This window comes from Excalfactoria chinensis, chromosome 1 (genome assembly GCF_039878825.1).
Source record: "Excalfactoria chinensis isolate bCotChi1 chromosome 1, bCotChi1.hap2, whole genome shotgun sequence".
Taxonomy (NCBI): domain Eukaryota; kingdom Metazoa; phylum Chordata; class Aves; order Galliformes; family Phasianidae; genus Excalfactoria; species Excalfactoria chinensis.
In genome coordinates this window covers 118613320-118640602 of record NC_092825.1, presented here as the reverse complement: position 1 = coordinate 118640602, position 27283 = coordinate 118613320, and the positions used below count along the sequence as shown (strand labels likewise).

At 40.3% G+C, this 27283-nt stretch overlaps 1 protein-coding gene across 5 annotated transcripts in view; it reads left to right on the top strand.

Annotated features, from left to right (window-relative positions):
* The window catches only part of TBL1X (transducin beta like 1 X-linked), a 209486-nt gene that overhangs the window by 50614 nt on the left and 131589 nt on the right, over positions 1-27283 (top strand). For all 5 annotated transcript variants that reach the window (XM_072336421.1, XM_072336454.1, XM_072336429.1 and 2 more), the window contains exon 2: positions 20838-20911. The gene's annotated coding sequence lies outside the window, so the exon portion shown is untranslated. The remainder of the gene's footprint in view (positions 1-20837; positions 20912-27283) is intronic.

The window sequence follows — 27283 nt, the reverse complement described above, 5'->3', positions numbered from 1 at the left end:
TGTGTCACTTTTCGTCATGTAATCTTATTGTTGATAGCTGTATGCAGGTGAGATTCCTGAATGGGCCCTCAACCTGAGGGACAGCTGAAGAAGTTGCCCCGCAGAGATGCCTCTCGGTGTGGCTCATCACCCAGGTTAAGCAGCACTGGTACACTGGTACACAGTATGGCTGAGTGCAGAACCTGGTTGGTTGTGACAAAACTGTGGTGCAGTATATGACAAGGTAGAAAGTGCCAGATGTATAACCTTTATTTGTAGTCATGGCACGCTTATCACCAGAGGATTCTAATTTTTTCTTCTTTGCTTGTATTTGTTGATTTTTTCCCCTTTTGCCAATTGATTCTTTTTGGGTCTTTTTCAGTTTCCCTTCCCTGAATTTCCCCTGATCATCTGACATACTTACTCTGTTACTTAGTGTGTTTCAGGTGCTTAATCTCTTACTTCCACGTCCTTAGGTGTTATAGAGTGTTACTGAATGACAAAGTGAGTTAATAAACATGGTAGCCACTGTAAGCTACTCTTGTGATGGTTAAGCGTACTTAGAAGAAGACCAGAATTTGTGTAACCTGTTGGTTACTTGTACTCCTTGTCACAGAGGTTTAGTTATGCTTCATGCTTAAAAGGGAGCAAAAAGTGGCTGCTGAATGAGCTGCAGTCAGTGCAGCTGCTGTGGGGAAAGAGGTGATCGAAGGAGGATTCATGTCAGGAGTCCTCAGGCAGTGCACAGGTGCCTTCAGCAGCCCTGGCGGTAGCAGCTTCACCTAGGGCTGTCTGGCCTTGCTGCTCTCCTAGGAGGAGGCAAAGGTGCGCTAGGCTCACTGGTGATGCCATTAATCATACTTCTGATTTGCTTTGCACCTCTGATACAGCAAATACTGCCCTTCTTTGATGAGGATGTGATGTTGAGCTACTGGAAAGCTATGTTGTCAGCTTGTCATCCTGTGTGAGAAGGTTGGGTTTGCGCTCAAAGGAAGTGCTGTATTTACTTATTGCATAGGGCCTTCTTTGAACTTGATACGTGTGATACTTCACAGGAACACGGCAGTGTTGTTATTTTTCAGAATGCACTGTCAGGCAATGCAAGTATCGGTTCACGAAATCCTGGGTTAGAGGAGCACAGCATTCTCTGAAATACGCTATTCAGAAATGATGATGAAGTGGTGAGACAAATCCATAAAGCTGGGGGATTTTCGAAGCAGGGCCAAGTCTCAAACACCTCTCCTTCAGTCTTCCTGTTATGCACTGGTACTGGCTTCTGCTCAGTCCATAGTTGCAGTGTCAGTTGTGCTTCTTCCGAATTTATCTGTCAGATTATCTCTGTCAACTGTAGTACTTGTGTGCCATCTCATGCTTTAGTTTCCGATGTCTGTACTTAACTGATTTGTTTCCTATCTGCCCAGTCAATCTTTTCATTTTTGGTAGAATGGATTTATCTTGGGTTTGGGTGGTTTTTTGTTTTTTTATTTGTTTTTTTTTTTTTAATGATTAAATGCAAGGAGTTGCTAAGGAATCAGATCTGGATCCTTTATTACATTTTAGCATCATCGTTCTCAGAAACCTGATTATATCTCACAAAGTAGAGTAGTAGAGTAACATCTCAAAGGTAATAAATCCTACACAGTTTAAGTATCCTTTTTTCTTCTTTTTTTATTTTTTTTTTCCTTTTTTTTACTTCTGGGTTTTTACAGAAGCAGTATTAGATTATTCCAAGTTGTGCTGTGGGTGAAGTGTTCTGCCGTTGCTTATGCATTTGCTATTATCGAAGCGTTTGCTATGCAGGAACAGAATTATTTTGTCTCCAAGGTTTGATGTTCAGAATATGATTTCACAACAGTCAGTTAAAGGACTTTTTACTAATGATATTTAAATATTTATCACATCTCAAAACAGTTTTGAAAAAGCAGGGGAAGGCATTCTGAAAACAAGTTCAAATCTGCGTCTATCAATTACATGGCCGATACCTGTTTTTCATTATTCAGTGAGCTATAAACTCAGTTTTATTTCTGAGGCACTGAAAATTTGCAGCGTATATGTGTGTTTTGGTAATTACTGATAATTGGGTTATGTTTTGCCAATAACAGCCTGTTTCTAAGAGTTCCTGATATAGATCCATTTCTGTTCATGAAATCATTTTAATTGATGTTTCTGTCTGAGAGGTGTTCACAGTATGTATGTGTGTGTATTTTCCTTTCTGCCCTGACTTCTGAATACCTTACAGCTTCTTTCACGTGAACAACCTTTATTAATAAAGAGCTCTTGCCAGTTTCAGCTTGAGATATTTCCCTAACGTTCTCTCTGTTTTTTCTCTGGAGAAGCTCTTGTTGTTTCTGACAATGAGACTGAAATAAACAGAGCAGAGACCTCATAGTATCAATTGCCTCTGAACACAATGAATTCTCAGTCATCTGTGGATGATAATTTTGGAAATAAGTGTTGTTGTTCTTACTAATTTAAGAATTTCATTGAGTTTCAGATTTTAATTTCTTATGATTGATAACAACGCAAATGAATAAAATCAGTTCAGGAAAGTCAGTATGTGGCGTGCCTGATCCTGGCAGCAGAACTTGAATTTGGCTCACTGAAAAGAACCAGGGCGATCTAAAAGAAGGGTCTAGCAACCTGATCTCGAAACCAGGAAAGGTTATGGAGTAGATCATCTTGAGGGAGATTACATGGCATGTACAGGACAACCAGGTGATCAGGCCTAGCCAGTGTGGGTTTGTGAGGGGCAGGTCCTGCTTGACCAACTTGATCTCCTTCTGTGATTGAGTGACACACCTGGTGGAGGAGGGAAATGCTGTTGATGTAGCCTGCCTTTACTTCAGCAAAGCCTTTGACACTGTCTCCCACAGTATTCTCCTGGAAAAGCTGGCAGCCTGTGTCTTGGAAAGTTAAAATCTTTGCTGGGTAAGAAATTGGCTGGAGGGCTGGGCCCAGAAAGGGGTGGCACATGAAGTTAAATCTGGTGTCTAGTGGTGTTCCCCAGGGGTTGGTGCTGGGGCCTGTCTTCTTCAGTATCTTTATTGATGACCTGGGTGAGGGCATTGAGTGCACCGTCAGTAAGTTTGCAGATTACACCAAGTTGGCTGGAAGTACTGATCTGCCTATGGGTAGAAAGGTCCTACAGAGGGATCTGGACAAGCTAGATAGCTGGGCTGAAGCCAATGGGATTAGGTTCAATATGACCATGTGTAGTGTCCTGCACTTTGGCCACAATAGCCTCAGGCAGTACTGCACGCTTGGAGGAGAGTGGCTGGAAGACTGTGTAGAGGAAACTGACCTGGGGGTGTTGGTTAATGCTTGGCTGAACATGAGCCAGCAGTGTGCTCAGGTGGCCAAGAAGGCCAGTGGCATCCTGGCTTGCATCAGAACTGCAGCCAGCAGGAGCAGGAAAGTGATTGTCCCTCTGTGCTCAACACTGGTGAGGCCGCACCTCAAATACTGTGTTCAGTTTTGGGCCCCCATGACAAGAAAGACATTGAGGCCCTGGAGCGTGTTCAGTGAAGGGCAGCGAAGCTAATGAGTGGTCTGGAGCACAGGTCTTGTGGTTGGACCTGATGATCTTGGAGGTCTTTTCCATTCTTGGTGATTCTGTAATTCTATGATTATTTCTTCATCAAATCCAAAGTACTTAGGTCAGTCCCAATGTAATGCTTCCTTTTTATTTCAGTGGAAACTTAACAGAGCACAATAACACTGTTTCGTCAAGCAAGTTTTCAGCCACAAAACGCTAGTTTTCAACACAGTCACTGCCATTAGCTGTGCCTTTTTACCAGCAATGAACAAGAGCCTCCATGCTATGCTTAAAACAGTCTGCATCAGCGGAGGTGACCTGCTGTCAGCACTGCTGCAGTGCACCACCCACTGCCTCACTTTGCTCACCTTCACTCTTTGGTCTCCATAAGTGCTCAGGAAACGTCAGTGAATGTCAGCTGGTGCCATTTTTTTTCTGCATCAAGGAATTCAGTGCCTCCCTGTTGCTTAAGCCACACTTCCATGACCAGTGCCATTTTGCCAGGCTGCCCCTCTGCTGCCATCTGTCACCTGGCAACATGTAATGAGATATTGTTGGGAAAGTTCAGCCTCCACTGCCATACTGCCAGCATTCGCCTCTGATGTTGTGTGCCAACATAATAAAGCAGGAGGCATTACTTTTGGGGCACCCCTTGTATTTTATTAATTCTCAGATCAAATTTAGTATTGTGGCAGAGGCTAAAAATGCTGAGCAGTAATAATGATTCTTGTTAGCAAGGAATGGGGAAATCAAGAAGAAAGACTAAAGGAGACCATCAGGAAGTTAAGACACAAAAAGCTGTGTAGGCTAGAAGGAAACGGGAATGAAAACAGAATCAAACAGAGCATATAAACATCGAGTGTCAGGGAAAGAAGCTCCTGTAGTAGATCTGTGGGTCCAGGGATATTGCCCAGACGTGAGGGAATATTGAGTTCATCACCAGTTGCCACCTGGCCTGTGTGAGAGGAGTTAAATGTGCACTGTTTCTTTCTCCTTGGTTTCAACAGTAGGGAAGCTGTGAATGTGCGGGCTCTTTTGGGAACATGGCTGTCCCTCGGTGTCAAAACCTATGGACAATTGCCTGCCTTTTGCTGCTCACTGTGAAGGGTCTGGCAATGCTTGTTCATACCTGGGGCAGCAGAGAGACCTCACAGTGGGGAGCCTGCTGCCCGCTTGGTGCTGCTCATGGCGGGCCTCAGGAAGTCAGTCAATGGGGTATGAGAGCAGCATGCCTGCCTGGCCTCAACAGCATGACCCCAGTGTTTATGAAGGGAGAAGCAGGGAAGTACAGAGAAACAATTAAATGAGGAATTACTTTGGTTCCACTGAGGGATCTAGGATGGGCTGCCCTCTGTATACAAGCAAGCTTCCAGCAGTTACTGAAAACAGATTCGGCAGCAACATTTTTTACAACTCCATTAGAACTTCCAAGTGTGATGTAGTGGAACTGGAGTTTAAAAATGGGAGGCAGGTTGTTTCTTCATGTGTTTAGCCTCCTAAAAAGAAATGGAGCCTTATTTCATTTTTAAAGGCTTACTACCTTTGATTTTAATGAAAATTTTGTTGTTCTGAACACAGATCTTCAAAATAATAATCTATACTAAGCATTAAAGTTTTGTTTGTTTGTTTCTTTGTGTATATATATATATATTAGTCTCCCCTTAATGTAGGTGTGATTTGTGTAATTTCTTCCTTGCCATCGGTGTCTGTTTAGATATACTGTATGGGATGGCAGGGCTGCAGTCAGCTGATGGGTCACTTCTTTAGGAGCTGTGCCTCATAACAGCTTGAGGTTCACTCTACTTTATCCCCCTAGGATATGCTTCTTTGTGCCATGTGGGGATGATTCTTGGGGGAGGAGATCTCTGCCCTGGCTTCCAGGCAGTCCTGTCTGCTGAAAGAGGGTGGCCACGATGGGTAGGATGCTGCTGCTTTGACAGCTCTGTACAGTGTGGATAGGTCAGGTCGTGCTGAGCTCTCACAACTCAGAGAGATTTCAGCTGTCTCCTTGCCATGGAAATCTGTCCATTACCTGCTATCAGAGCTCCATGTTGGGATTGGGTCCTATATTTTAGTTCTGCCCTGGAGAGCCAGCATCTTCAGTATCCCAACTTCAGAATTTACTGTGACGTGCACTGAACGCTGTCACCATTCTGAAGTAGTATGCTGAGAATGATCCATCAAGAGCTGCTAATTAGGAGTCAGTGGAAAAGCTCGTGTGTGTTTTAATTCCAAGATCCTGCTTGGCTTACAATTCCTTGCCAAAACAGTTTAACAGACTTAAAATGGGACCATGTTATACCACCTTACTGAGTCTTATGCTAGAGAAGAAGTAAACAAAGGATTAATGAGGAACATACATGCAGTATTTATGCTTTTGTGAGACAACATTGTGTTCTTAGCTAGGTGTATCTGAAAAGAATAACTTTTGTGCCCAGAGAGCTCTTTTGATCAGAATCACTATTGGTTTTTTTAAAGTCTATATTCAGTCTGCTGTAGACCCAAGTGTTAACAATATTTACAAGTAAATCACATTTCCATTTGAGATTAAACTGGTTCCATGTAAAGACCTACTTTGTCTAATAAACAGTGGCTCTGAAATGCATAAAGCAGTGCACATTTAGTATACAACGTTCAAAACGTCACTGATTTTTCTGGGAGGCAGCCTTTATGACTAAAGCATTAATTCTTAATTCGTGACAACTGACTGATGCTGCATTTTCTTCCCAGTCATACTTCTGTTGTGCAGAGTCACTGAGTGATGACTGACAAACGGTGTCCTGCAGGGCTCGGCTCTCTGCTGCCAGTGGGCCGCTAGAGAAATAATGGCTGTTTGTCAGAGCATCCTCTACAAATCTGGGCCATTGTGGAAAAAGGTGAAACCCAGAGTCAGTTTTACAGCAGCTCGAGAGAATGATGTAGCTGATGCAGTGTAATACTGATTAAAAACGTGCAGAGTGGCAGAGATCATGGGGAATTCTCCATTTCCGCTTGCCCACTAATATCTTAACCGCAGTACGTGTACAGTTGGGGATGAAGAAGATCCCCTTGTTATTTTCAAGCTGTGGTTCCAACTGTAATATCACGTGATAATACCATCACTTTGATCAGAGGGTTTCATTCTTCGGTTTGCTCTTTTAACAGGCATGGTTCTTGTCAGTGCTTGCGTGTTACACGAGAAAAGAAGCCACTCTTCTTTCCTTCAAACTGGGTAGGGTCAACCAGGCTGTTAGACTGCAGGAGTTTTGGTAGGGGCTGCTTTGGCAGTACGCAGAAATTCTCCCTGCAAAAGATAGAATAAATGAAGATAGGGGAAAAAAAAAAATCAAATATCCTTGGGACTAAATGGGATAGAAATCTGAAACCCTTGCTTAAAATTTCTGTCTTGTCTATTTTTAAACATTTTGCTTTCTTCCACTTTTTCTCTGCTTCTTTGAGAGGAAGAAGCTTAAGAGATGAGAACACCAAACTGAAAAAGAACAGTAAAAAATAATATCCAGATGTTCTAAAGGAAATAATTTTAATGGAAGACCCATCATTTCATTGGTAATTGCTTTTACTGTAATAAGTTTCTCTTGAAGAATCTCAGTGTTCTCCACGTGTGGAAATAAATGTGGGTATCCTGCAAAGAACTAATTTGGAGTGCAGTTTTTCTCTTCTTATTTTCATGGTTGCTTTTTTCCTGTCTCAACAGGATTTAATTGAAAGCAATACATTCATGTGGGTTATTTTTTCTTTTACTATCTCCCACTACTGCATTAGCAATTCTGTCTTCTACTTGGATGTGAGTGACTTAAAGCAGCTTCCAGCCAGTAGTCTGTTATGCAGGTGACATTTTAGGGAAGTTAGAGATCTTATTTTTTGGCTCTTCTGCATGTAAGAATCTTATATTCACTGATCTTTTCCGGGACCTCAGTACCTTATCAGGTGCTTTAGTGTCACTTGCACTGAAGTGTAGCTTTTGTTTTATTGTGAATATTTAGGATAATTGTGACGTACAGGGCTTTTAGCATGTTCGTTCACAAAGCCATAGAGATACCAAGTAGTATCTGGCATGCTTTTTCTGTTTCCTTAACTCAATAACGTTTCCATTTCAGCCTGTTGTTTTGTTGTTGTTTTTTTTCCTTTTAATAGATGTCTGACCCATTTTTCATGTAGTTGCAAAAGCTTAATCCTGCGAACACCAAAGCAAGCATGAAACTTGCTCAGATGAGCACTTTTACAGACATGGAGATTGCTGAGGTAAATAGTCACTCATTTGCATGGAGTAAGAAATGCAGAAATGGAAACGCTGGCTCTCAGAACTGTAAAGATGTCCTACAGTTACGCTTTAAAACCTCTCTTATCTTTATATAAAGAGAATTACTGAGGGAGAAAGGACTCCCTTGTGACTTAACCTGAAACAAAGCCTTTTGGAGGTCATTCTTAATATGCAGAATATGTCTGTTCATATGTGTCGGCTCATTTTCAGGGGGTCTTGACTGGGCTGTTTAGTCTGATGTGTGCTACAGCAGTGTGTGAAGTATGCAGGGATTAAAATTCCTCTGAAATTGTTTGTCTTTATTGTTTCTTCATCAGTAGGTCCTGGAAGAATAGTATAAAACTGTATTTTTAAATGTTCCTTCTTCTACACTGATACTTTCTGCTTTTCATTAGGTTTGCTTAGTTTAATATTTGGACTCTCTTGCACTACGAAAAAACTATTGCACCATTTGGCTGGAGCTACATCAGCAGGTATTTAGATCCGACCAATTCATATGAGGAGTTATTAAGTTTCTAAGTAATGCAGACGTTTCTACTGATCTTTCAGCATAGCTGCATCTCTTTATCTCAGCATCCAGGGTGGTGTGTTAAACATCCGGTGCTTTATTATGTGGAAATTTCCTTATACTTTCAGTATATTTCCCCATTCTCTGCTGTATTGTGTCTCTATGAGACTGCATCTACCTGGTGCAGAGACTTGGTGTGTCTTGTATCATCTGTGATATTAATTTAATTGGTTAAGCTGAACATTGTCATTGTGTGTCGTGGAAGGCCTAGAACATGTGTGAACAGAAAGTGGCTGATCAGTTAGTCTGCATTTAGAATTGCAATGGATATGTGTGGTGTGCGCAGTTTTGGGAACATTAATCCTGTGCTGTTGCTTTGATGCCAAATCAAGGCAGTAAACTGAAGGAAGTAATTCCATTTTGCTTTTGATATTCTGAACAAATGTAAGTCTTCTGTAAATTGATCAAATTCCAGAAATGCAAACTAAAGGTATTGTTGAAGTGGTACCCCTACCCCTATGGGTAGACCTGGTAAAGCTCTGCATCTAAAATGTTTTGAGTGGCCCTTCTGAAGTTTCTTGTTTCCTTTCATGGCTGTTAATTATACTGTATTAGTTCAGGCTGGCAGGTTATTATCTCACCTGAAATTTGGATGTGCTGAATCCTCATGCTGGGTAATACCTACACATTCTCAAACATCGCACAACTGCAAACGTGCCTCACAAAATGCATTAATTGGAAGACACTCTTGACTCTCAGGTAGAAATGCGTGTGCTATAGAGAAGGGTATATTTAGGAGGTATAGACACTTGGAATTTGAAGGGAGTGCCAAGCTATGCTCTTCAACACAGATCTTGGGCCTGTGCTTCAGTTTTTTTCTTGGATAATTTTGATACATACATTAAAAGGTAAAGCAGTGAGGTTGTTCATAGCGAGTGAGTGGGACTTAGTGACTAGAGATTGAAGTTTTGATGATAACGGCTTCTGTTCAAGTCCGTTGTGATCTTAAAAGCTCGTTTCTTTCATGCTAACTTCAAAAGTAAGCAGTGATCAGATAAAGATAATTTGATATTCTTGAGAAATTGATCAAAAGATCAAGAACCGCAAGGCAGCAATGCAGACTTCCTTGTGTATCATCCCTGACCAGCAGGGGTAATTTACTCTAAATCGCTTTAATTCTTGACCTTAGTAACACTGGAACCACCATATCAGCTTGAAACACTGCCTGCTCACTTTTGCTTGCAAACTGCAATGTTTCTCTAACCATTTACATAATGCGTGCATGTATTTGTATGCACGCAAGCTACATGTTTTTATTTGCAAATCTGTCTTGGCTTACATCCTTTCCAACCAGAAATGTGGGTGGCTTCTGCTGGCAGGACTTTCACAAGAGGTACATGCAGTTAGGTTGAAGTAAAAGTAATTTTTCAAATACTCTTGAAGTCATGCTGATTTTTCAACATGCAGGTTCTGTATTAGAAATATGAAATATGCTTCTTTTACAATATATAAACGTTGTGTACTTGGGTCTCAGCTGCAAACATCAGGAGATAATTGTCCTGGTTTTCAAGTCGCTTGTTTTTGTTGGCATAAGTCAAGTGTGTACTCAATCAGAAGTGTGTGTATCTTATATTCCGTGTATCGTATACCAAAAGCCTAAGCAGAATTGTGCCCGAGACTTTTCTACAATTTCAATGAAGCATAACTTTTTCCATCATCCAGAAAAGAAGGGCCAAATTGATACGTTCAAATCTAGTTAAGGAGTGCGTGTGACACAGAAGGCTGACTGAAAACTGTCTTTACAGCCTGGGGCAAATTGCGCTACTGCAGGTTAATAAAATGCTGCGTGTTGCTGCAGCTTAGAATGAGATGGTGCTTCAGCAGAGTTGTTATAACTGGCTGTGTGATGGCTTTTTCATCACTTCAGTTGTAATGTAAAAGACAAGCGTTTAGCCACCTTGGAGTTATTTTTTCCCCACTACTGGGCTGTTGAATAACTGCTGAGGAATACATACTCCCCCTTACTAGTGGCCAGCAGTAAAGCATTTGGTGATCCGAATTCAGTTGTTTCTCCTTCCTTTGGTGATGGATGAATGTGCTCTGAAAACATAAATTTCTGGAAGGTGTTTATATTTCGTCTGTAGAAGCGATGTAGTAAGTGTTTTAAACTGCAGCTGATCTGAGGTAACGCTCAAGGTTTTGCACAGCTATACTCCTTCATTTTTGTGCAGAATTATTGTTAATATCGGTCTTTACACCGCTGGGTACCAGTAGAAATCATCCCATCTGCCTTATATATTTGTGAGCATTGTTACTTGACAGTGGTACGTTCACATGTGGAGGACAGCTCATAATACAGTCTTAACATGAAATGTTTAAGGCACGTGTGTAGAAGAAAAAAGAGACAACAAGTTTAAGTTTAACTGGGATCATTGTTTTCTTAGAAGTGGTTGTGTATTGTGTTGTTTGACTGGAATGCCTAAAAGACTCCTGTGTATTACCTGAGGGGATGCTGCTGGCTCTGCTAGCTTGGGAGAAAAAGTACTTTCTGGAATGTGACTGCAAAGCATGCATGGCATTTCTGAGGCAATTAAGGGATTCCAAGCTTTAAGGGAAACTAAATCATGTTCTGCGAGTTCTAGTAATGGTCCTATTTCTGGCAAACTTCTCACAAAGATAGGTTTTGTTAGGGGGAATAAGTTGGCTTTGGGAGTATTTGATGATAATTAAGAAATTAACACTGCGATGTGAACATCTACAATATGTTGACTTGTGTGGGAACCATCAAGCTCTTTGTTACCAGTCAGCTCCTTTCAATTTGCACTGCTGCATTTTATATTATATATATATAAATATAATATATATATATATTATATAATATATATAATATAATATATATATATATATTTCCAGTTTTATTTTGACCTGCAACTTACAGGCCTAATATGATCTAAATTTCAGAATAGGAAGAGCATTCAAATGAAACATTCAGAATCCTTAATATGTTTTTCAGGACAATACATCAGTATTAGAATGAACTTCAGTAGAAGTGGTCATAACCAAGCAGCTTTTGCTCCAACAACTGAATGTGTGTTGAGAGGGAGGGGAACCTGAAATGCAGAGTTGTTTTTGTTTGTTTGTTTGTTTTGTGAGATCACTTGCAGTGCCAGCTGAGGACGTGAAGATGAGAGTGAGCAGCGGTGAGTCCGTGAGGTCTGACCTTTCTGGCTGTGTTCTGCGCAGCTCCTCACCACCCTAATGCAATTACATGGTAGAGCAGAGAAGTGGCTGTCTGTAACTATCCATTTAGAAATGACTTTTGAGTGCAGACATGGACGTTTGGCATGAAATAGCTGGAGAAGCCTTGTTACTGTGCTCTGTATAGTTCATCTGTGCTGCTAGTGGTTGAATTGTGTGTTTAGGATTACAGATCAAAAGGTCCTGGTTGCTAATTCAGCTCTGCAGGCCCCCAGTGTCTAGTTTCAGACAGGTCGTTTTGGTCTTTATCTCAATATGCAAATGTTTAAAATGAGAAGAACATCTGTTAGCATCGTAGGATGTTGCGTAGATGATTTAATGGTTGTAACATTCTGAATTGGATGAAGTGCTGTGATGATGCCACTGTGATGGCTCTAAGCCACCAGTATGATGCAGCTGTGTGAAGGGCTAATGTGCTTGTACAGTGCATTAGATGTGATATTCTGTAGAGAGAGGGAGAGATGCTAATAGCATTTTACAAAAGCTTCCTGGGACCTCATTTGGAATATTGTGTCCGATGCTGTTCACTTGCAGTCAGGAAAGATGGCCTTAAATTAGAACAGATGCAAAGACAGACTTTAGACTGCTCGGAGTAATGGAGTACTTAGCTTTCAAAGTGCAAATTAGAATGCTGCTGTTGTTCAGCTTGTTCAAATGTGAAGGCTGAGAGAGAGAGGATAAAGATATTCTTTGTAAATAAAATTATGGATAAATGTCAAGGCGAATAAACTGTTTCAAGTAGCATGTAACCGTTGTGTCTGATATTGATATTATAAATAGCTCCTGAGCAAATTTAGGCAAGAAATTGAGGACATTTTTAACCATTTCTCCTGAACAGGACAGTGGAGCAAAGAACCTGAATTTTGAGAGTTGGAAGAGTGAATTTAGTAACTTGTTCAGAAGACTTTAATCTGTAATGACTATAGGAAGTGAAGTCTAGATATGAAGAATTTGAAGTATTGAGGTCTCCAAGGGGTCTGAAGGAAAACTGAAACTGTTTGTTTTCTTTAAACTTATTTGGCACTAACAGCATAATTCATGGTTCCCAGTGGTTACGTGCGGATAAGAAGTATATTTTTCCTGCTCTTCTCCCAAACCTTTTAATAACAACTTACTTTACTCACTCCTGCCCTCATTTTCTCACATTCGCCATTAAACTGATTACAAGATCTGTGATCAGGGATGAATGGCTCCCCATGGAGAAACAGGCACAGAATGACAGATATTTTTATCCTCTTTTGTTGTGTGATACGTGGTCCACTTCCTGTGATAATTGAGGAGTAGTTGTTACTTTGCAATTTAAAAAAAACACTGCTATTATAGAGGATATGGCCAGTGCGCTCAATCTGTTTCTCCCTCTATGGTATTCTGTAATTATAGCCTTTTCTATAGCTATTATGTTTTTTGTACATTGTTGAAAAGGATTTTGTGTTGGTTAGGGCGCAAGGAACAGACATACTATGGGAACTCTGGGTCTGAGCATTCATTGCATGGTTGCCTACAGTTTTACATCCATCTTGGAGCAACCATCCTATGTCTCCGAGCTGTGTTGAGTTGTACATTGAAATGTCACACTGGTGATCCATACAAGATATTGCAGCCTTTCCACTCCTAAAATTTTGCTGTTTTGTCTGAATAAGTTTTTCTGTAATGGTGTCTGAATGATATCTGTGTTGGCTTCTTTTATTCTCTTCAAGGAATGTTCTCAGTAAGCGATGTCTTGCCATTTGGTTCTCTCTCTGCTATTGCATTTGCAGCATCCATGAGAAAGTGAACTTCCAGGGAAATCAGCATACCATCAAAGACCTCAGACTGAAAGGGGAAATAAGGCAGGAAAATGAGATGTGAAATTCTTGCAGACAGTCTAAGTTTGGTATTGAATTAAGTCATCAGAATGTGGGCAGGAAGTAGAGAATGGTAAACAGCAGCACTTCCATTAAGTTGTCATGTTTTTCACAAAGCCGTACAGCCTGAGAGTCGCGTAGCGTTTGCAACACATTCATGGCGTAGCCGCTTCCTGCTAAGTGTGCAAGAGGAAGAAGTGTTCCTAAATTAGTAAGTTAAGGTCACAGAGAAAGCAGCTGGTAAGGGCTTGAGGGCAGCTTTCTAGATTTTATTCTGGACGCGATTTAAAGAGAGAGTTTCTCTTCGGTGTTTCACTGGAGGGTCAGATTACGAAGTAAAAGCCTTATTGTTCTTTTTTAGGCTCAGGCTGTATCATGCCACCAAATGTTCAGCTGACTGTGAAAAGGACTCCATGCTGTACGTGACTGTTACCATAATAAAATATTGATTCTTGCAGGCAATCACCGTACTACAAACTTGATTATTTATACAATATGTTGTCAGGCAGTGGAGAACTTATAGAGAAGTAGGTTAGGCAAGCAAGAAATAATACCTGCATTTCCCAGTAGCTTGCCTTATGGCTTTGTACAGATTATTTGAAAATTAGGGAAATAATTTTGAATAGCTCCTTAGTGTTACAGTTTTGTCACACAGGTTAGTCGAACATCACTTTTTATTTTTTCCCCTAAAAAGACTGAAGCTCCATTTTAGGATAAATTCTGTTTCAATAAAGGAGTTGAATTCAGAAGAGCACGCTTCTGCTTTGCTGATGAAACTTAATATCCAGTCCTCTGAAAATTTCAGCCATAAAAATTATGGTAGAGTTAGACGGTTAATGTGATATATGATTTACTTTGAGATAAGGAACTCACCCTAGGGAATACGTTTTGGTTGAAGGGGCCAGTACTGTGACAAAGTTGTTTCCTCTCTGTTCAGCACCTACAGATCATCCATCTGAATAGAAGTGCACCAAGAACTTGCCTTTTGTTGGCAACTGTGTGACAGCAACTGTGCTGTTTATATTTAAACCATGGGATTATCTCCACTACTTTAAGATGGTCTGAATCCAGCTTCCAGCAATGCCCTTCATGATGAATTCCTATAATTAATGGTTGCTAAAACTACAGGCCTCCAGCACTTCCTCTCTCCCACATCTCTGTGAACTGTGAAGCCTGAGGATCAAAGAAATGTTAAATCTATTAGCTTTAGGCTGTACAACGTATAAACCCAGATCACTTGTGCTTAAATGTGTGCTGAAAAGTTCTAGCGCTTGCTTGTGTGTGCAAGGTAACCAGCATAAGCCGGGCTGTAATTGCTATAGCTGTAACACTGAAATCCTCTTATTTGAGTAAGAAAGCCTTTTCTAGGTTAGCTGCGCTGATTTTGGATGAAGGCTGTGAAGCTGAAAAACTATTTATTACCCAGAAAGAAAGTATCTCATGGAAGATTTGAACTGGTGCAGTTTACCCTTCTGTCATGATGACAGAGGTGCCTTCCCATGCCAGGAATCCATCCGTCATTTGCCTCGTGCAGGTGGGCAGTCCATAACAGAGCCCAGGCCCTGCCTGCTGTTGTGAGGGGGACTCAACATCCTCCTAGGGATGTATGGGGAGAGTGGGGAGAACCAACCTTTCTGCAGGTCTTCCCTGGCCTCCCTGGCATGGTGGGCTGTGGGTAAACCCAATGTCTTTTTCAGGTGCCACCCAGCAGGAACTGAAATGTAAACACTGTACCACTGTGGATGTTGAGGGCTTGGAAATGCAAGCCAGGAGATGATAAAATAAATAGAGGAGAATGTTTCCATAAAGTGTGCAGAGACAAAATCTGAAACTTACGTCTTTTTTTGGTCACTTTACCTATTTTATTTATTTATTTAAATTAAGTATCCATCTACTGCTAGTAGTTACAGATGTTTTTCTACCTGTTACCCTAAGTAGCAAATATGGTGAATTGGAGAGACTTAGACTGCTAACTGTTGATAAATTATAGGATCACGAGCAATAATTGGCTTCTGTATGAGTTACAGCCTTTGGATCGTTTATGATACATGCTTCCAAGGTCATAGCTCACTGCACCACTCATGATTCCTTGTCCATGGTGGATCTGCAGGATCAGTTAAAACTGGTGGCTGAGCTGGTACAACATTAAATGTGTTGCGGTCACTATTTGAGATTTCTTCAGAAGAAGTGAGACTGATTGCCATCTTATGTTATCTTGACACGTACCTTTTTGGTGCTTATCAGCAAGATCCACGTGTTCTGAGCATTTTTGTTTCCCTGTTTCATGTGAGGTCAGGTGAGGATAATTGGATGTTGCTTTCAGCATTGGAGTGTATTTAGCACAGAGTGGCTGAGCAAAGAACAAGTGATTTGTTAATAAATATTGCCTTCGTTGATGATATGGCTTTTATACTTAATTTTTATCTATCAGATAGCCAGAATGTTGGAGCAGCGTGTCTTTTTGCAGCGTGCATAAATATTACTCGTAATTTGTTTTTTTAAATATAAAGAGTAATTTTAGCCTACCAGTTCTATTTCAGATCATTTCTTTCTCACTGTTGAAAGAATGAGGAATGAATTCCTCTTCAGCAGAATCAAATCATTTAGCTGTGCTTACCAAGTATGCTGTTACTGACTGACTACTTGGTACAACGGCAGCAATATAGCAGGGATACGTGGTTTTTCACCAGATTTGCATATTTCAGCTTAGGCTGAGATTTTTAAATGAAGAACCAGAGTCAGTGGCACGTCTTTTATTAGAGGCTGTGAGAGTTCTTTAACTTAATCCCCAGGCTGTATTTGAGTATTTCACCCCAAAGAGAGAGAGGCTGCCCCTCCTCTTGAGTAAAAGTGTTCGTTCTTACACAAACACTGAATGACTTGCCTGGTCTGCTCAGTGTTTGAAGGCATGTTGGAGGTGGTGCTGGTGCTGTGGCAGAGAAAGGCAGAAGAGAAATGTGACCAATTGCTGTAATATACAGAGAAGGGAAAGCGTGGTGATTTACTGGGAAACAATGATGAAAATACGTGATTTATTTATTTTTATTTTTTTATTTTTTTAATGAATCCCTGGGGGGAGAAAAAAAAACAGAAACAATGAAGACTTAACACAGAGCAATTTACCAGCGCATGAAGCAAAATTGCATGTGCGGTGTTCCATGAAGAAGTGACCCTGTGTGTTACAATGAGTAGGGGTGGAAGAAGAGTAATAAGGGTAATAATAGGAAGTGTAGAGATAAGAATAAGCTCTGGGTAGCAATTAGAAAAAGAGCTGCTTTTAAATCCAGTGCCACCCTTCCAGATTTCTCTTTTTCCAGACCTTCTGTAATCTGAATAATTGGCGTGCATGTTACAGCAAACAAGATAGTAAATCTTAGGAAGCTGCTCGCAGAAGTAACGTGAAAGATTAATCTAAAGTTTTCATTCATACTGGTTTGGTATTTTCTTTTCCATTCACCTCTCTGATGCGAAACTGTGTTAAAGCTAAGGAAAAGCTGCTGCAGCACTTCCAGCATGTGTGGGTGGTGCCCCATGAAGTACTGAATATTCTTTGTGGGAAGGCAACTGCAGTCTTTTGTCACTGAAATTTGGGTTGTATTTCAGTGAGGAAATTAAGAGGAAGAGGAGGAAAGAAACACAGGGAGATGAATGGAAGAGGAGTTGTATAGCATAGGAAATATTTAAGAGGGGAAAAAAAAAAAGGGCAGGTAGGAGGGCAGAATAGTAAGAGAACTGAAAGATTTAGGGTATATATGTAAACCACATTAGGAAGAATCGTACCAAGAAGCTGTGATGACCAATAGGAATCTATTTTAAGGTCTGTGTTGCCTCTTTGTCAAAGGGTCCTGTTACAAACAGTGGTGATGTCATGAAGTAATTGAGAGATCTACTTTTGTGTAGTCAAAGGTGGCAAAAATGTTCTTAATGAACCTGCAACTTACATTTGGGTTCATTTAGTCCTAATTCTTTGATACAAACCCAGTTGTTGTCAACCCAGTTACTTCAACTATGCTAAAAATAGGACTTATGCAGCAAAACAAATGCCTTTTAATTTTCTTTATTGTTTTATGTTTTGGAGGAAATAGCCTCTTCCTACTGTAGGAAACCATCTGAGGTTCAGACTTAATCCCTTCAAACCCGTTCCTTCAATAAGGGAGAGCTGTTGGAGACAAGATGGGAAGAGATCTTAGATTTTTGTTTTTTTGCTTTCTGGCAAAAACAGACAGATGTATTCTGTCAGCTACTTTCTTGCTGTGAAATAAGTGCACTTATTCTTGGTAAATGGTCCTGACAATGTACCCCTCCACCAGTACTTACTATGTTCAATTAAATCAGTGGATTTTGGGTGTTTTTTTTTTGTTTTTTGCCTTCAAGAGAATTATTTACACCGTACTACTATATCTGGATTAACTACAGTGTAAAGTGAGTTTAGATTAATATTTAGACTGCCTAACTTTGGGCTCTCCATAAATCAGAGGATAAGGTTAAATATATATGTGTTGTGTGTGTGTGTGTGTGTGTGTGTATATATATCTAATATATATAATCTTACATTGTAGATGATGTTAATCTAAACTCAAGACCGAAGCGTGCAATCCACAAAACCTTCATATAGCTGGTTTGACATCTAAGTTAATTTCATATGTGTGTTTCTGTAGCAAGGGATTTAAGTGCAAAAAATTCTGCTACTGCACAGGTAGTGCTACTGTATTGCTTATCTTCTGCCCAAGTCCTTCTGGGATCCTCAAATGAAGTGTTCCTGCACATAAGCTCTTGTACAGATCTCTTTTAACACGCATCATTGGAAGTGAGTTCAGCATATAGCACAGCAGCCACATCTATGGTGCACTGATTAAAAAGACTATGTAGGGAGCCAGGAAAGGAAATACAGGTAAGACAGGGAGTTGGTTGTTGAGAATAAATCTGAAAATTGATAGGGTAAGAGGCAAGTGCAGGAGGCTGAGAGGGAGAGTGAAGCAGTGGGAGAACCATTGGAAAGTAAAAAGCGGTGTGAAAGGGCTGTCAGATCTATAAGTGAAGGGGACAGAAGCTGAAAGATGGTGCTGAGATTAAAAGGAAAGGTACTGCTTGAGAGCTAGAAAGTAATGGAAAATGGGATTCTGGTTGGGGGGAGTAGTGGGAAGTGGATGAGAACAAAGCAGCTACTCTAAAGAGACAGAGAAACTGGACTGAGATCAGAAATAAAAGAAAGCTGAGCCTGATGGCAAGGAATGTGATAGGATGGTGGTAAATGCTTTTTGGGATGGCACTGGCAAAGCTTTGGGTGAGAAGGAGTGGTGGCCAAGTTCTGTGGGACACTTGGGGTGTCTGTACTGAATGAATAGGAACTTCTCCTTTTTGGTAGTTTCTTTATTTACAAGAGCTGGAAAGATTAGGAGCTGTCTTGGGCAGAGTGACTACAAGATGGTAGACTTCTCTTTTCTTGGTGAAGTCAGGAGGAGGGGCAGCACAACTGCTACCTTGAACTTCTGGAGGGCAGACTTTGAACTGTTCAGAACACTGGTAGGGTGGGTCCCTTGGGGTTCAGTCCTAAAGGGTAAAGGTGTCCAGGAAGGCTGGTTGCTCCTCAAGAAGGAAATCTTAGCAGCACAGAAGCAGGCTGTCCTCCTGTGCCACAAGATGAGCTGATGGGGAAGATCAGTGTGAATGAACAGGGAGCTTTTCCTGAGGCTCCAGAAGAAAAAGAGAATCCACCTCCTGTGGAAGAAGGGATGGGAAACTTGGAGAGTGCACAGAGAATTTGTTAGGATGTGCTGGGAGAAAATTAGTAAAGGCAAAAGCCCAGCTTGAACTGAACTTGGCTGCTGGGGTAAAAGAGAACAAAAGAACTTACTTAGAAATATATTAGCAATAAGAGAGAGGACTGAGGAGAGTCTCCATCCTTTCATGGATGCAGTGGGGAATGTAACCACTAAGGATAAGGAAAAGGATGAGGTTCTCAATTCCTTCTTTAAATCTGTCTTTAAATCTGTCTTTAAAAGTCAGACCAGTTATCCCTGGGGTGCTATACCCCCCGACCTGGAAGCCTGAGATGGGAGCAGAATAAATTCCCCATGATTCAGGTGAAAACAGTTAGAGACCTACTACTCTGCCTGGACTGCCACAAGGCCATAGGGCTGGATGGGAGGTTGTGGTGAGGTGGTGGTTGACCTTTATTCCCATGTATCTAGTGATAGGATGAGAGGGAATGGCCTCCAGTTGCACCAGGGGAGATTCAGGTTGGGCATTAGGAAATAATTCTTCTCCGAGAGAGTGGCCGGGTGCTGAAATGGGCTGCCCAGGGAGGTGATGGAGTCACCAACCCTGGCGGTGTTCAAGAAATGTTTAGATGTTGTACTGCGGAACATGGAAGGAATAGTGTGAAGTGTTGGAGATAGGTGGATGGTTGGACTGGGTGATCCTGGAGGTCTTTTCCAATCTTGGTGATCTTAGGATTCTTTGGTTATAGTTTATTTTGAAATATCCATTGACTTCTAGTAAATTCTTCTTTCAAAAAGAGTATCTTGCTTACTTTTAGGATTTACATGTTTACTTGCATGATAGAGAAAGCTAAAAATAATTTTCTTGTGAGCTGGTGTAATTTTAATTGCATTTCAGGAAAACTAATTCCATCCTTGTTTTCTTTATAATTTGGTTGTATTCTGACCCTGGTCAAAAGTATGGTAGTGATTACTGTTTAAAACACATAGCTTCAGTTGTGTCATATCAAATGCGTTGTTTTTCTGCTCTGTTATTGTTCAGTGGACTGGTATAAATTAGTTGGTTTAATTCCGGAAAATTTGAATATGTGCAGGTGGACTTTTGTGTCAGTAAGCCACACTTCTTTAGTTGGAGCCCCATACGTCTGAAAAAATGGACTCCATATGGTTGAATAGCATGCTTCGAAATGTTTCTTTAGTCATGCTAGTGCCTGGAGAAAGTAGAATAGCGTTGTGTTTTGAGCTCCTCCTTAACTAAGTGACAGTGCGCCTGTACACAAACTTTTCAATTTTTCAAGTGGTAATTGAGTATGTAAGTTTTTCTTCTTTCACGTGTTAACGGTTTCAAGGTAGTTTCATTCTGTGTCTAACAAAGCCTCTACTGTGCTTCTTTCTGTTTGTACTCCTAAAAACAAGTGATAAAATATACTTAAATCATGCTATCCCATCGTCTATTAGGTTGGATTTACATGAGGTTTCTGACAGAAAGCTCTCATCTAAGGCTGTTCTGAGTCCAAATAAATAAATAAATAAAACTGGTTAAATAAAATGCTGTCTTTTTGCAGAGAAAACAGAAGCCTTGACTTTCCTCCTGGTTAAGCTAATAGATGGGGAAAAGTCCTGGTAGAAAAATGCATAAATTGCTGATAATTTTTGGTCACAAGACTTGATAGAGTCAAGAGGTGAATTTAGAAGTTACTTAAATTCATTTTGTTTTTTCCATTTTTCTCAGGTACCTAAGGATAAAACTGGCCTGGAGGGAAAATCTAGGAGGAAACTGGGGAGATTGACTGCACTTGCACCTGAGTAAGTGAATGCTTAACTGGAAACTAGCTTTACAAAATGCAGAAACTGTTGACTGTCTTTAAGCGTCTTCTCACCTAAACTGCAAAGTGTAAGTTGAAACGATGCTTTGGCTTTTGGATTGAGAAAAATGTTAGAAGTAGTAGGGCTAGCTAAGCGGAACGTAGCATGATGCAACCTTCAGTGCTTTTTATTGCTACTCTTAAAGGATCCATTCAATTAAATGTAGATTATATGCAAGACTGGTATTCTGGTGTTTTGCCTTTCCAGTTCTTTATTCTGAGATCAAATGCTGAGTTTGAGTGATCTGTTTCTTAAAGTCAGACTTGTCAGGTGGAATCGCAGTGAGGCACTGAGGCTCAGTGGGATTGAAATCCTAAAAAGAGGCTGTGTTAACTGTGATGTTATCAGAGAACGGAGGCTGAGAAGAAGACCTTGTAATTGTGGCCTAGCATGGTTGTCTGGCTAAGGGTGCATTTCACATTGAGACAAAAGCTATTGTCTCACTTGGATTAGCTTCCATTAAAATTTAGCTAGGGGTGTTTTTCTCTGACAGTTGTGATGGGACATGTGGCAGACCTTCCTAGGTGTTGGAAGGTATCCAGCAATCCCAAACCTAACCTACACAAGTTTCTTAAAAGGCAAGAAAAGATGAGTACTTTTCAGCTATAGCAGTTTTCCAGCTTGATTCCTGGCCTGGCAATCCAAGTGTTGTTTTGGTGACAATAAATTATTCTACAGGTCAGAAAGGTACTTTGTTGTATTAATTAATTCATATATATAGTAATATATGGAAGACGTGTAATTATAATAAGTGGATCAGTACAGCATAGCATGAAACTTCTTTGTACTGGCAATGTATTTTTAATAATGGGCAAATTAATTGAATTTTCTGAAACAATTGCCAGAGCTAAAGGTTTTCTTCCTGCTGGCATTTGTCATGTTTAAAGAATTAGTTTTAGTTTTGGAAGGCTTCAGTAAGTTGAATATTTTAACTGGTGCCTATATTAAGTTTTACAGACTCTTCTCATCCAAGATTCTCTCAATTTAACTTGATCTAAACTTGTTATTGATGCATTTTATTTCAAGTCTATTCAGTGGTTTAATCTTGTTCTTGTACTGAATGCATAAACTCATAAACTGATATCTGTCGTGTCACAGCATAAAGAAGTATGTTACATTTTGTCACAGTATTCACCAGTTGTCTCTTTGCAATACAGTAGAAGAGAAAAAAAATATATCTTCCATTGTTTTGATGTTAAAGAGAAGTAAACATGTACCTTTATGCTAGGATTTGTAAGCTATACGCCTAGCACTTTAAATTCATTGTACAATTTGGAAATATATCAAGTCTCGTTCAGCTTTATCATTCATTGACTTCCAAGTTAGGTAGTGAATCACAAATAGTGCCAGAGGCGGCATTAGAACTGGTTGCTTTCTGGTGCGTTTGTTGTTCTCAGTGAGGTTCTGGTTCCTGCAAATACCGTGCCTTGTCAAACTTGTACTTAGTGCGCATAGTGGCAGGAATTGGGACTATGGGCAGATGTAAGGCTTATTAGAGGAAAGTAATTTGGTATTCTTGATTGATAATGGCATGTTTTTAGGTTGAAATTGGCTGAACAGCTCTGTTTTGAATCCATAAGGGACCTGTGAGAGAGCTTTTTGCCTTGCTTCTTTTAACTTTTGTACTAAAGCATAGCAAATGTTTTCATTTATTTCCTGTGTTATCAGTCCTACTCTGCGTATTTTAGTCTATTGCTTCTGACAGTGATGAAAGGCAGGTATTTCCTGACCTTTTGTATTTTGGGTGCTATATAAGTTCAGCTGTTCACTTCAAGAACATTTTCTTCATCGGTCTTCTTCCTGTTTTCTCATGCTGAAGGTAGCACTAGAAATTCCAGGTGCAATTGCAGTCTTTTTGGTATAACAATGCAGATTCTGTAGCTGTGCATATGAAAAAGTAGTCTTTTCATACAGAAGAAAGGTGGTCATTCTTCTGAGCTCAAGTATTTGTCAGAGTAGTGACTCCAATAGGAAGAAAAGATCAGTGAAGAAGCATCAGTTTTATGTTAATTTTTAAATGAAAATTGTTTTCAGTTGTTGTTTGATGAAGGCAGAAGTCAAGAATTATTGAACTAGCAGATGGCTGTAATCCAATTACATTGTGTAGTCTATTCCTTTATGAATCTGGGATTGATCTCTGCTCTAATTTAGGTGTCTCCAGTTACTTTCAGTTTACCGCATCACCTACATTTTTCCTTATGGAGAATAGAAATTGGAGTGCCCTGGGGCAGGTTTTTCTCAGCTAAGCATAGAAGTGAGCTGGACGTGTTTTTGAAAGCATTCTGCATGTAGCAGCCTTGTGAGCCTCATATTGTAAACAGACCCTACGGCTTTATGGAAATCTGCACATTGGTGTGAAAGCAGGAAAAATGTAGCAGTGACGCAATGCTCTGTGGATATATCGTGTTGTTTTTCAGGGGTTGTTAGGTAATGTTCTGCACCTTAATTTGCAGGCTGCGCTGAAGCCAACTGATTGAACCCCTTAAAGCTGTAGGATGTAGCTCTCCAGCTTATTTTAGTAGCTGATTCAGGGAGATTGTTATTAGTTTTTGTAAATCAAACTGAATGTTTCTGACAGCTTTTAAAGATACCGTATGCTCTGCTATTCCACTGGTGTGAACAATAGTCATGAAGACTCTGGAAGTCTCAAACCCTTTCTTTATGATATTTTTCCTATGAAGATTAATTAATTTTCTAATTAAATCTGTATCAACTTAGAATCTGTTGAAATCTAAAAAGGTAGATGTAGGATGCGCCAACTCTAGAAGGTTGTTTAAACTTGTGTGCGATTTTTAATTTTCTTTTAACATGTATTTTTGAGACAGGTCTTTGGCACGTGGCACTTGAGTAATGGAAAGCTTCAACAGCTGAGATCTTAGTAACAAGAAACCAGAGTAATTTAAACAGTTTTATTAATTAAATAATTTGTTCTCAGCCAGCTAACAGAGCAGCAGTTGCAGCCCTCCCACGTGCTTTCTGTCTTTGAAAGACAACTTACTTTGACCTGACCTAAAACGTTAATGAAATGATATCTCCTTGTCTCAGTTGCCTGAAGCCTAAGGTCACAGCCTTTCAGTGGCGTTTGGAAAGTTGTATATCACTACATTTGAAAGGTACAGAAGTTCTGTGCTCGGCCTCAGCATTAAAGTATATAGAAGCTTCTGCTTTATGAGGCTGTAAACCAGATAATTCATCACTAGTGGGGATCTGGATGGAGTCGTAGGCTTTTAAAGAACAATACGATATGTTAGAGTACAAAGTCCTTTGGAGAAGGACTGTTTTTAGTGATTCCTGGAAAGTGGAAGCCTATGATGGTGATGTAATGCGTGCAATATACAAAGTACTTTACCTATTGGGTTGTTTCGTTTTGTCCCTTTTCCTAAAGGTCCAAGAACATACAAACATTCTGTTTGAAACTATAGTAATGAGTGCTGTCGTCAAATACAGGAGGGAAGGGAAAAATGATATATATGTATTTTTAAATTTAAACTAGGTGCAATGTTCTCAGTAACTGTTTTAAAGAAATGCTTGTGTGTCTACAGTGGCACGTGCTGCATGTGAACAGCACTACAGCTGTCTTGCTGTTTGCCCTAGTAACAAGCACTGAGAAGGAAAGAGGATGACAAGGGAGATACATGGGGGAGACTAGCATTGTGGTACGAATGAGTTTACGCTGTGCCTTTATTGAGGAGGACTCATTAAAGGATGCTTGATCTATTTGCTGCTTTTTGGAATTTAAAAAGCATCTTTTTTCAGAGCAGCTGATGCGGTAACTAGGAAAACAGAAGCAATTAGTGGTGTAATCTCAAAGGGAATCTCAAGCTTCACTTTAAGTGCAATGATTAAATCCACTAAAATGATAACCACTGCTGCCAAGAACTCCTGTAATTGGTCACTAATGTATTTTGTTGTAGCAGTCGATAACTACTAGATTTCAGGCATGTAATTAGTAACGCATACATGTTTGGTCAGTGAAATTGAAAATCCTAATAACCAAGACTAGAAAGGAACAGAGAGCTGGAGAACTGAAATAGCGCTCTGTTGATAGTACCTAACTAGAACTGTATGCTTCAATAAAACAAGCGTCCTACTGTGCTGGAATACAAATGGGCTGTCTGTGGCAGGATATAGCAAAGACGTTTGGCAGAGAGGGATTTGAAAGCTTCTGGCAGAATGTAATTGAATTGGCCATTTCTTTAAAGATACAGCAAATTGTTTGCTGCAGCATTCATCATCATAAGGAAGGTCAGACAGGTTGCCAAACATATGATATTCATAATAAAAAGTGAAATGGTGACGCTTATATTTGAGCACAAATCATGTTACCATATTTGCACAAGCTGTGGAAATGAATGGGAATATTTTGGTGTCGCTGAGCCATTAGTAATTTAAGTAAGACTGTAATTCAAGAGGGGAAAAGTGTATCGTCAGAGAGAAGACCCCCATGGGACTTCAGATAGCGAGCAACATAAAATCCCCCCTGGCGTGAGAGGATAGAGTGTTCTGGCAGGAGCATTGCTGACTGTGGCTTCTGATCACTTAGGAGGAGCTAAGCTTATGTGATCCTGTTGTTTTTCCTTTAAGAAAACAAAGGGAAAATATAACTAAGAAGAAAGATTTGAGTGTTTTAAAGCAAAATCTAAACTGAAGCATTGTGGGTGTTTGTTAGAATCAGTTATGTTGTGACAGAACAAGATGATGCAACAAGCTGTAGCGTATCTGAAATGCTATATGAAGTGCTTGGTATTGATACGCTGGGAAAACCCTTTCGAGTCACATCCAGAATGCTGAACATAAATTGTATGCTGACAGCGGCTTTGGGCCACACTGTGATGCCTCTGCAAATGAGCTGTTAGCTTCGAGGTTCTAACACATTCAGGAGACTGGCACTTTGATTTCTTGCACCACTGCACCACTGATAGGGTTGGAAATAGGAATCAAAATAATTAGATTGGATATATAGATCTCAGCAAACCAGCCAAGAAAGTAGCAAGGGGTGGGGAAGGCTGCTTTCAATTCTGAAATGTCTGTGCTGTTTTTATGAGAGGGTGAGGATGGAAGATGTAAACTACGGTGCAGATGCTCTCCATTTATATTCAAAGCATGTAATAAAATAATTGAATGTATGCTTTCTCCCATCAAAGCCTGTTAAAATCAGTAATAAAGGGCATTAGTGTTATATTAAAAGCGAGTTCAAATTTTTGGGCAATATATCTCAGCTGTAGTAGGCACAGAGTGTAGATAGGCTAGCTGAGAACTGGTCTTACACATAATCTGAAGCACTCCTTCTTGCTGATGCAGGATTGTTCATACCAGTGCATTTTCTGTTATTTTCCTCTCCAGAAAAAGCTGTCATAGAATCACAGAGTGGCCTGGGTTGGAAAGGACCACAATAATTATCTGGTTTTAACCCCCCTGCTCTGTGCAGGGTCATCAACCACCAAACCAGGCTGCCCAGCCACATCCAGCCTGGCCTTGAATGCCTCCAAGGATGGGGCATCCACAACCTCCTTGGACAACCTGTTCCAGTGCATTGCCAACCTCTGAGTGATAAACTTCCTCCTGATATCTAACCTAAACCTCCCCTGTCTTGGTTTAAAACTGTCCTACTGAGTCACTCAATATTTTCCATTTAAAAATGACATCCATCCTTTTACTACTTAGTTTACATATCTGATAGGGAATGTCTTCCTGTTTTGGTTGTGCAGATTCTTCCTTCAGATGTCTGTAAATTATTACCATCCCCTACCCCTTGTGTTACTATCTCATTTTCTTCCGATACAGATTTCTCCCTGCATCATCTAACCTATCTAGTCATGCTAAGTACCAAACCCAAGTAGCCTGGTGACAAGGAGAGCAGTGGATTGTGATTCTTTGCTTTGAAACCAGATGTCCTCATACATCTTAAGGAGTTACACACTTTTGCAGACACCTGTCCTGTCCCAGAAATACCGTCTGGATTTACAAGCAAACTCAGCAGTTCTTAGCTCTGGTTGTAGTCACTGGAAAAAGCTGCACTGAGCATTTCTGAACTTTCTTGTTCTGAGATAAATGCCAGGAGTTTCTTTCTGTCTGTTCCCCTATTCCAGATCTCCAAGCAATTTTGATACTAGTTTTCTTACTGTGCTCTTCAGTTTGTTATTTCACATTACACCACTCAGTTACAGAGATGACAGTGAGGAATAGTGTAGTGATCTGTGCAAACCCATCATATCTGAAGCTCCTTCAGAAGTTGTCACCTCAGGGTGCACTGCTGTCATTGTACAGCTTCCGTGTAAGTCTACCATTTGTTGATACTGCTAAAAGCAAATG